General features: G+C 36.0%; 1 protein-coding gene across 1 annotated transcript in view; it reads left to right on the top strand.

The window, feature by feature from the left end:
* LOC123754194 (sulfotransferase 1A1) overlaps positions 1–9,595 on the top strand; it is a 124,224-nt gene extending 114,629 nt beyond the window's left edge. The window contains exon 6 of the mRNA XM_045736403.2: positions 9,231–9,595. The gene's annotated coding sequence lies outside the window, so the exon portion shown is untranslated. The remainder of the gene's footprint in view (positions 1–9,230) is intronic.
* The last annotated feature ends 1,057 nt before the right edge of the window (positions 9,596–10,652 follow it).

The raw sequence follows: 10,652 nt of genomic DNA, 5'->3' as shown, positions 1-10,652 counted from the left end.
CTCTCTTGTCCAGTTTAGGCACGATATTTTATATCACAGCTTTGCTGTATAATGTTCTGGTAGCATTGCTAATTGATTATGTCCTTAATTGCGTGGCAGTAATAAAAGATAGGTGATGATGGTGGAGGTGGAGACGGTGTCACACTGGGTGAGTGAGTTCCACTCTACCTCTTATTTAGATTAAGCACTAGGAATTTTTCATTGTAGATCTTGTCCATGCATTCCCCCAGTTTTAGAGAGTAATCACTGGTGATAACGATAATTGAATAAGGTGTCCTAAGCTTAAAATGGTTCGCAAGGCAGTACATCACTTGTTCACTGTCTGTAAACACACGCGTTCTGGCTCGTTGCTTGCTTTACTCCCCAGTTTGGCTCCCCTTCTCCTTTGAGAGGGCTTTCAATGAATAATGATTTATTATTTTTACTGTTTTGACATATGATTGAGATAAGATGTGATTATATTATAATTAGATGTAGGATCTAAAGATTATAAGTAGTACTTGCTAGTACTACAGAGACTAATTAAGGATTTGATTTAATCCATACCGGAAATCGATTAAATTGTTCCAATAGTTTTTTAATTAAGATATTCTTCTCGAAGCTTCTAGATCCTTGAGAAATCATGGACAAAGTCACGTAGGCAACCAAGGGTCCTATGGTCATACGTGTTCATAGGCATTGTCATGAAGGACCCAGATGTAGGTGATAGGATATAGTGGATCTGTAGAGATTTTGATATGATTTAGAAATAATGCATTAATAGATAATAATATAGATATAGTGAGTAAAAGTTTCCAACTGATTAGAATTAATAAAAGAATATCTTTAATTTAATTTTATTTTATTGTGCTTCAGCCAAGTAAACGGATTATGAGATTGGGCGCTGTAATGTATTGGATAAACCTGAAAAACTTATGGTTGATTGACCTGATATAAAATAAAAAATAAAAATATTTGTTTACTCTGCTGCTGATGTAAAAAATTTCTACTTTAAATCGTGTGGCTGTATATGGCAGCTAGAGTTACATTTATAACCTAATATAAAATGGCCACACTATTATTAGGGTAGAACGACGTTTAAGTAAAAATTCCATCTCTAAATTTGTCATTCATTGAATCTAATGTAACTTACAATAATAACTCTTAGAATATTATTTGATTTGACTGCTTCAGTTAAATTAATGAGTTTTAATTCCTGCTGAATTAATGCACGTTAATTATATGTAAGGAAAACAAAAATAAATGCAGCAATTAGGCAGACCACTAGAAAATATATAGTTTAACTTTAGCTTACTTGTTTATACGTTTAAATTTAGCTCATGCAACTTTATTGACACTAATATACTGAGGAAGTTGCGCTCTGGCCCACATATAACCGGTCATTTGGAAAATAAAGGGATTAATTGAACATAAGAGTTAAGTGGATCCATCTCAGCTAAAACATGTTGGAACCAATCAGGCTGATTCATTACAGACATGTGATGTTTAGATGCTAGTGTCTTGATGCTGGTTTGAAAAGACTTGTCCAGTCACATGAGGCTGCAGCATTTGTATTTTATATTGGTGTTGACTGTGGTCATCTTATAATTAAGGTCGCTTTTCGCACATATGCGCTCCAGCCAAAAACTGCCATACTAGAAAAAGGCAATTTATTTTCCAAATGAAATAGACCAGGTCCTCTGATAGGTTTCTGGGTTGCCGAATGTTTAGAATTGTTTGTGCTATTAACACTGTAACTTGGCACAGATTTTTTATTATAATTTAACACCGTAAAGCTGGGAGACAGTATAATATTACGTCTTGTTTTGCTCTGAAGCCGAGGCATCGGTCTCACTAGGTCGTTTGCCAGCCAGATCAAGGGGGTAACTACTGTAGATTTTAAAGATCACGAGATGCACTCTCTATTCCAAAAATATATTAATAAATTTTATTGCTACCTGCCTCTCTGCCATTTTTTTAAATTTGTTATACTATTGAATATACATTTTTTATCTAAAAGATGTTGCTTTGCGCGTCGGTTGTTTCTTCCACCAGTAGATCTTCATGGCACCCTTTCAGGGTGGATCATGTGGCTTCACTCGGCTGCAGCTACCGTGAGATAGTCACTTGTATGAGGAGTAGTTGACATGTTGATGTGGTCTAGCTGCTCTCTCTACTCCCACGAGGCTTACTTTCTTTCCCATTCCCTTTCGTTCAGTCCGCTTCTGGGTCCATTGGGAGAGGCTATTCCTCGTGATGTCACCAGACAAGTAGCTGGTGGCAGCAGCCGTCACACCAGTTGATTGAGCTACACTTGTACATGCAAGTGTAGCTCAATCAACTAGTGGACTTCCCAGTCTTCCTTGTCTTGGTTTCTCCCATTCTCTTCAGAGGAGCTTGCTGAATTAAGAAGGAACTAGAGCAATCAGCGATTTCCGGACCATTCCAAAGCAAAAACCCATATACATCACATTCCTGTGACATTACACGAATTTTGCCTCTACCATAAGGTGTGTTGATCCATAATTACCTCCATCATCTTAGTGCAACTGTCTAGAAATAAATCATGCACACATTTCCCCAGCTCACTCCTAGGCTCGAGTAATTATTTATACGCCATGTGATGTGTATTGCCCTACTCACAGAATACTTTGAATTTTCTTCTGTATATTTCACTCTCCACTACCTGGAGCGTGTAGCCTAGTGGATCCTCACCATCGTCGCAATGTTTCTTACTTTGCGAGCTCTCATTTAGCCCTCTTTGATGTGTGTCATTTAACACACTTAAACTTTGACTTACCCTCGGTTGCATGATGATCTGGTTTTTAATAATAATAATAATAATAATAATAATAATAATAATAATAATAATAATAATAATAATAATAATAATAATAATAATAATAATAATGATACACACAGAGTAATCACACTAACATAACTTCATCAATGAGAAAATCCAAAAGAGTTGTGATGAGGATTCGAATTTTTGCGCTTGCATGTTCCCAGGCACATGCTTTAGACTGAAGCCACCCCCAAATGTTTATGTATGACCCACAAGCACTCGTGTGGAAGGGCAGTGGTCCTACACCTTCAACCCCCGAACTTCAGAAACACAGAAATCCCATTAACACATTATAACAATGCAAAAATCCACTTGGAATTTAGGTGGGCGCGAACCTACGACCCAGGCTTTGTAAGTCGCATACTCTACCACTAGACCATGGTTGACATATCAAATTACAACCGAATTTCTACTGAAATCACAAGAAGTCTGGCGGGGTTTCGTCGGTTGAATGGCGTTGTTCAAGTCAGTTGTGTTCTGGTAGTAAAGTACACGACTGGCAATGCCAGGGTCATAGGTTCGCGCCAACCTGGACCTAGATTAACCAAGCTCCATGTGAATTTCTCCATGTATTTCTTTGTAAGTATGTGTGCTACGAAGGTTCCTAAGTGTCGGCTAAGAACGCGGCGAAGATTGATTCAGAAAAGTGTACTTATGAGGACTTTTAAGTTCAGGACTGTAGTTCACTTAGGTCTCGCTAGATGTCACTAGTGCTTTTAGTTTGGGCAATCAGAGAGAAGGTAACATTTTTCATCTTACAGCTGTAGCCAATCACGACGCTGGCAGAACTGAGCTTATCCGTGATGCATTTGCGACTTATTTTTTTTACTATTTTTTTCAACTTGTACAGTCAGCAAGCACAGTTTGCATTGTAGAAAACAAATTTGTTACATTTTTGTTTACCTACATAATAGTTTGTAGAGATAGTTTGTAGGTTTCCTTGTCGCTCCCAAGATTTGCGAAGCGATGGTATTTATTTTATTTACCTAAATTTAAATTTAGGTAAATAAATTTACATAAATTTACCCAAGGGCCACTAACTATCTAGTGGTCTCGACGAGAACAAAAAGCCGGGGGCTTGTTAAGTCCCGCCAATTGTCCTAATGATATTTTCTAGCTGAATTTTGGAATTTACGGCTTCAGTGGGTAGGCGGTTCCCATGGGTTTTAACCCTCTGGGTGAAAAAAAATAAGTTTTCAGTCCTACTTGAGAGGACATACTCTCCAACACTATATCTGTGATTGCCCTGTTATCAGTGACTTCATACCAAATGGTTTAAGGTACTTTGAGCTCAGTAATTACTTCATACACTCAGGAATATTGGAAAATATTCTTGTACTGTACCCAGATTTTGCCAGTGGGGGCTTAGATCAGCCTTACATATTTCGATCTCTCCTGATTCCATGTATGACTGGCCGTCCTGTGAAGTGGGATGATGGATGTGCTTGTAGCTGTTTTTTTTATCTAGACTATATGGTCTTTCATACAGCATAGGGAAACAACACATTACTGTGTATACTTAAGCATGTTAAAAAAAATACATTTTTTGAGAGGAGTCTTGTAGAAACTGGTAAGAGTAGTTATAATATAATGTTTCCATGATACAGTGCTTACCTCTTGTGAAAATCGTGAAGATGTTTAGTCAGAGTTGATTTGTTTTTTGTATTGAGGCTGGTATTTTCTCCCCCGATTCCATGTATACCTAGCAATTCTGTGAGATGGGAGTATTAGATGAGCTTATATCTAGTTTTTTATCTTCACTGTGTAATCTTCCATATAGAATAGGGTAGCAGCACATTGCTGTGTATAACTAAGCTTCTTAAAACAAAAAATATCAATAATAAAGATTTTAAATTATAATTTGTATTATTACCAATATTATCCTTATTAAATTATGTCAACCATGGATCATTAAGATCTCATGTTGATATGTAATAGTCATATTTCTTTTGAATCATTCAATAAATTGTGCATTATGTCTCAATTTTTCAGTTCTTTGGATATACTGTAGAGTACAAAAAAATAGGATAAAATAAACCAGGATAAAAAATAGGATAAAATAAAATTTCATTATATTTTATTTTTAAATAACTGCATCAATATTTTTACAGCTGAGAGGATCTGTTTCTCACAGGTGCATTATTTGTTAACAAAAATTGGTTTATTTTTACACACAATTGTGCTACATAGCCTACCCAACTTGGTGCCTTCTTTTGATAATTACTTGTTCCACACACCCAAATTGTGTAACAGGAAAAGGTCTTGGATCTCTACTTCCCTCTCTCTTTTTTAAATAGTTCATAGAGTCATAATTATAGGTTTAAGTATTCAATGAGAATTTTTTTTGAAGTTTTTAACCTAACCTATCATCATTTGTGCAGCATATTTTTATTTTGTCTCACCCAGATTTAATTTCAAAATAAAACCAAACAAAATAAATTAACAATAGGGGTGTCCCTATATATACCCTTCTATACTTATTACTAGGTGAACTTTATGATAGTAAATGCTCCCATCGGGCAGGGCTCATCACTTTCTCTCATATTTCATGTTCACCAGTGTTTATTTACTTAATAACTACTAGTATAATGTCTTCCTATTATAAAGCTAATTCTATTATCATAAAAGACATTTACTGCAAGCTTCAAGTAGAGAATGCATATATAACTAACACGAAGGACGCCTCTTGACGAAATATTGCAGCTAAGTTTTTTTTTATATAATAAAATCGATCCTCATGTTATGTAGTAGAGAAAAATTTAGTTATATCCAGTTTATGTAAAGCTACGAGTGGTCGACAGCAGCCTTAGCATGACGGAGCAAGCTTACGAAGATTTTCCTTCTTAGTACAGTATGCCTATCTGAATACCGACGTAGCCACTATGAAGGTGCTAAGAAGAAAAACATTCATAAGTACCTTCGTGAATCTGGCCCCTATAGTCTTAGTGGATTTTATCATTGATATATATCACGTTAATATGATTTATGTTTCTTTATTATTATTATTGGCATTATTATTATTATTATTATTATTATTATTATTATTATTATTATTATTATTATTATTATTATCATCATTATTATTATTATTATTATTATTATTATTATTATTATTGTTGTTGTTGTTGTGTGAATCTTGTAGCGATGCAGTCCCTCCATTCTACTTTTCCATGAGCCGCCACTGCCCTATAGAGTACTCATTTTTGTCAAGGGTTGCATGTATGAGGTTACTCATATTATCGTACTAATTAATGCGTCAATTATGTGTGTGTTTTTTGGTTCATGAAGTCCTAAATCTGCCAGGATTAAGTATATTTTGTTTTGCTGGATAACAGTAAATCTGCTTGTGCATTAGCTTTTCAAATATTTTAGATAAAGAGGGCAGGATTGATATTGGTCTATTATTGTTGACTTCAGAGAGATCACCACTGATATGGACTGGAATTATTCTTACTTTTCATTAGAATATCAAGGAAGGTTCGAAGTGCAAGTGATTTATTGTAGAGCAATGCAATGGCAGAGATGAAAATCTTGAGGCTTTTTTGTAAATAATAGCTGGCATCTCAATAGTGGTACTTGACTTGGTTTTATATGAGAGGATTATATAAAAAATATCTGAGAAATTAGGGAGAGTTAGGACAGTTAGGAGACTCAGGATAGTTGCCTGTACGGTCATTATTAACATTGGTTTATGATGCTGAAATTACATTTGGAAGGGATGTGCCAATTAATGAGATACAAACTATTGAATTTAATGCCAGTGTAGTCAATTTAAGGCAGGTAGCACTTTATCGTCACTGGCTAGGAATATTTGTTTCTTAATAAACATTTTCTTCTTTGAACCTAATATCTGAGAAATAGTGCTCCACATTTCCCTTTTATTTGATTGAATTAATTTTCATAATATTTTGTTCTAGCTTTCCTAGTTATCTTAGAGCATCGATGAGACCTCCACGACACTTCTTTGGAAACTACCTCTAACCTATACTTCTTCTCATAATCATGCTTTTTGTTGATAGGCTTAAGTATTCCCTTAGTATCCTGTAGGTTCTTTATCTCTTTGGTCGTAACTTATTTTGTTAGCATTCGACAAGAGGTAGTGTAGAGGCTCAGAGTTTTGTGAAAAAAAGTTTGCACTATTAGGGTGATGTTTGCTTTATTACTGAGTTCAGTTTCCCAGTTGATGTTATCAGCAGCAACAATAACTTGCTTATGGAAGCTTCATTGTGCAGCATAAAGCTAGTCTTAATGGTATCTAAAGATGGTTATTAATGCTGATTAGAATAAATGTGGGGTAATGGTCTCTAGTCCCATCAGTGATTATTCCTGAAGTTAGTAGGAAGGTTATATTTGTCCAGATGTGGTCAGGAGTCGTTATGTGAGCAGTCGTTTCAGTAATTTTGGAAGGTTTGCTTATCAAGAGTATAAGCATTGAGGAGTTCATTCAGTTGAGGAAACTAGCAACTTGAAGGTTATTATGTGTAGAGGTCAATATTCAAATTATCTTATAGTATTATTTGAGTTTTGTTAAGTTCGTTGCTTAATTAATATTCAATTTCTAAGGTTAGAGTTAAATTAATTAACATCTGTGTTAGGAGTTCTGTACACTGCTCCCTCAGTTAAGTCAGCCTCTGCATCAATGACTCTGAACCTGGCGAAGATTTACTCGCCACTGCTGTCCCAAGTTCTAATTACATCTTAGCATGACAATTCTTGGTGGTAGTAAATTGTAGTACAACCACCTCTCTGGTTTGGACTACAGTTGTGGACTGCTGAGTAGTTTGGCCTATTAAGCAGTTTAAATGTGTCCTCTTTTAACCATCTATGCAATGTCATAGATTGCATTCAGAAAGCTGATAGACGTGAAATGGCAAAGTTAAAATAATGGTAGTAAATCTAAGAAAAATAATTACAGGTCTTGAACCACGGGTCCTCAGATGTCTTGTAGTATGCTTCCTCGCCGTGCTCTCTTCCCAGTATGGCAGTTTTCTCCTGCTGACAGTTCCTGTGCTCGTTGTCTTCCTTCACTTATGCCGTCACTGAGACGATCTCTCGTAGATTTGGTCGCGATATCTCCCTTCTAACTTCCAGTGGACGTAACCTGGTCAAGAAAGCACTAAGCCAGAATAACTACCTAACACATTACACGTTGGACCTGTTGTGGCAGGTATAGCGATATGTTTTTTGTTTTGGGTGACATTTTGGTAACTTCTCAACCTTTTTGCGTTCAGAAACTTATAACACAAAACTCTCACATTCGAGACATAACAATGGAAGGGTGGTTTTGTTCACCCTGGATCATTACCAAGTGTGTGTATTAGTGGGCAAGACCCATGTTTGTGGTAGCTATAATTTATAGTATAGGTTATGTGATCATATCTGTCTCATAAAAGTGGTCTCAGGTTGGGGTCAAGCTGAGGAAAACATTGTGGCAACAAAGTATGTTTACAAATAACTCGTTTTCCTGGATACCGATGTAGAATCTTCGTGGAAACTGAGAATTTAGCAAAGATATAGAGGATGATATCTTGTCGATACGCAACCCACACATCTGAAAATTATGAAACGACTTGCCAGGACGCTGCGAGACTGTCATTTTGCCGAGAGGCTCCGGCCGATCAGGGGGTCTTTGTGCAGTCGGCAAGTACCATGAGTAGATTTGTTGGGGCTCGAAAGATGGTGAAATATGCTAGGCCAGGATGAGGGCAGAGGAAACTCTGGTAGAGGTCCAGGACGAACCGAACGTAGTCGTTTCTTCATTTTCAAATGTGTGGGTTGGATACCAATTCTTCAGCCACTTTATTGTGACTCATCATCACTATGATACACTAATTTTTCCTTCAAAATGCAAGCTCAATAAGTGGTGAGTCGGGCATCGTGTGGTATACTGGTCAGAACACTTGAATGGCAAGTAAGAGAGTAGGGCATTAACTCCAGGTCATGGTGAGACCTCTGGACCTGTTTCTTCAACTGTTGATCTCTGTGCACAGAGCAGTGATGAGAACGTCAATATAAAGCGATTGGAAGTTCGAGTTTTGGGGTTTTAAATTCACTGAACTATTGAATAACTTTTATTATGAGAGTTATAATTAAGCATCATACAAAGTTGTGTCTTGGGGCCAAATGTGTAACCCAATTTGTTAAGGATTTGTTACTGAAGTCCCATTCAGCGTTCAGCTGTCTAGAAGTGCATGTGTCTTGTCATTGTATGTGGTCATGTTTTATTTTGGGTTTAAATGTTTTAATCCTGAATGTATAAAAACATATGATCAATCGTTTAATGAAATATAATATTTTTAATATGAGACATGTAAAAGATCTATAACTTTACAGTGAATAATAACACCCTGTACCTACAGTCTCTCTTCACTGTATTTGTGAATTACATTAAGTCCAATATTTTCAGGTGAAACAGGAGACTGGAAGAACCACTTCTCATCTGAGCAGGAACAACAGATGAACCTGTGGATTGAGAATAATTCTGCAGACATTACCTTTAAGTGACTTTATCCCATACGCTGAAAACAAACAAAATAAATTACTGTTCACAATTAACACTTTAACACTTGTTACTATTTTGTCAACGACAAAAACTGTTTATTGGTCTACATAATGAAATATAGAATAACAGGTCTATATAATGTGTTGTGCACTTAACCCTTGGAGTGCGCAGTTATCTTAATTCCAGTCACAACTGTGTGTGATACCTAACAATATCTTCTTTGCTAATAAGTTAAAGATATAGAAATAATAAATACTTCCTTGGATATATACCTTAGTTTTACTTTTACTTTCTTGTACAATTAAGGGGATAGACAAAATAAATGAGGTTGAATAAAAAACAAAATTACCTCAAACTAAACATTTTGAATAAATATTTTTTAGCAAAATGGTCCACCACACATGAACCAAACTGCGTCAAATGACATGAATAGCACTAACTGCAAGTCAGCGGAAATCCATCATAAGACATAAGCAGGAGTCACCAAGTATGAACCAAAATGCGTATATATATTTTACGCATTTTATGAGTAAAATTATATTGAACCAGAAATCATATAATGTAAACGACACTCACCAAATGAAACCCCAAATACATCATAAGATGTAAGCAACACTTACCACATGTGAACCAAAATACGTCTTATGACATGAAGGATTTTCCACTTGTGAACCCAATCACAAGTTTGGCTGTGTCCCTAGGCTACTGCTCTGGTCAAATAGATATTTCCTAGTTTACTAGTTTGTCTAGGGAAATATGATTGATGTTAACCTTCTTGTTAAGCCAAGGGAAATTCTAACAGGAGTATAAAAACCTCAGAGTAGAGGAACCCACAAAATAAATATATTTACATAAATAAATAAAAAAATACGGTAGAATATGCAGACTCCCCCCTATCATGCACAATTTAAATGTATCAATATAATAATAATTCGTCACCAATATGGTATACCGTTCTCCAAGAACACAAACAATATGGTAAACATTAATCCTCTGGTCCGACAATTCGTAAGTTTACATAACACCTATCAGCATATTTACCAGACACATGGACCAGAGTTCTCCGGAGTGCCGCTCAGGGACCTCTGTAAGTGGATCGTGGAATTGGAGAAAGAGAGATGATGACCTGTGGGTGATGGTTGATCGTGGCAAGAGAATATTAGTATTACATCACTAATAAGTTAATAATGTTATGATATTTCTTCGTACTCTGATCACTTTGGCTTACTGGAACTACAAAAGCAAAATGGTGTTGACATTGGAATGTGACCGCATTCCCGCACTAGTGCTATATTAATCACATTGTCATTAATATGGAAATGAAAA

This window comes from Procambarus clarkii, chromosome 6, assembly GCF_040958095.1.
Source record: "Procambarus clarkii isolate CNS0578487 chromosome 6, FALCON_Pclarkii_2.0, whole genome shotgun sequence".
In the NCBI taxonomy this organism is placed as follows: Eukaryota; Metazoa; Arthropoda; class Malacostraca; order Decapoda; family Cambaridae; genus Procambarus; species Procambarus clarkii.
This window is presented reverse-complemented; position numbering and strand designations above follow the sequence as displayed.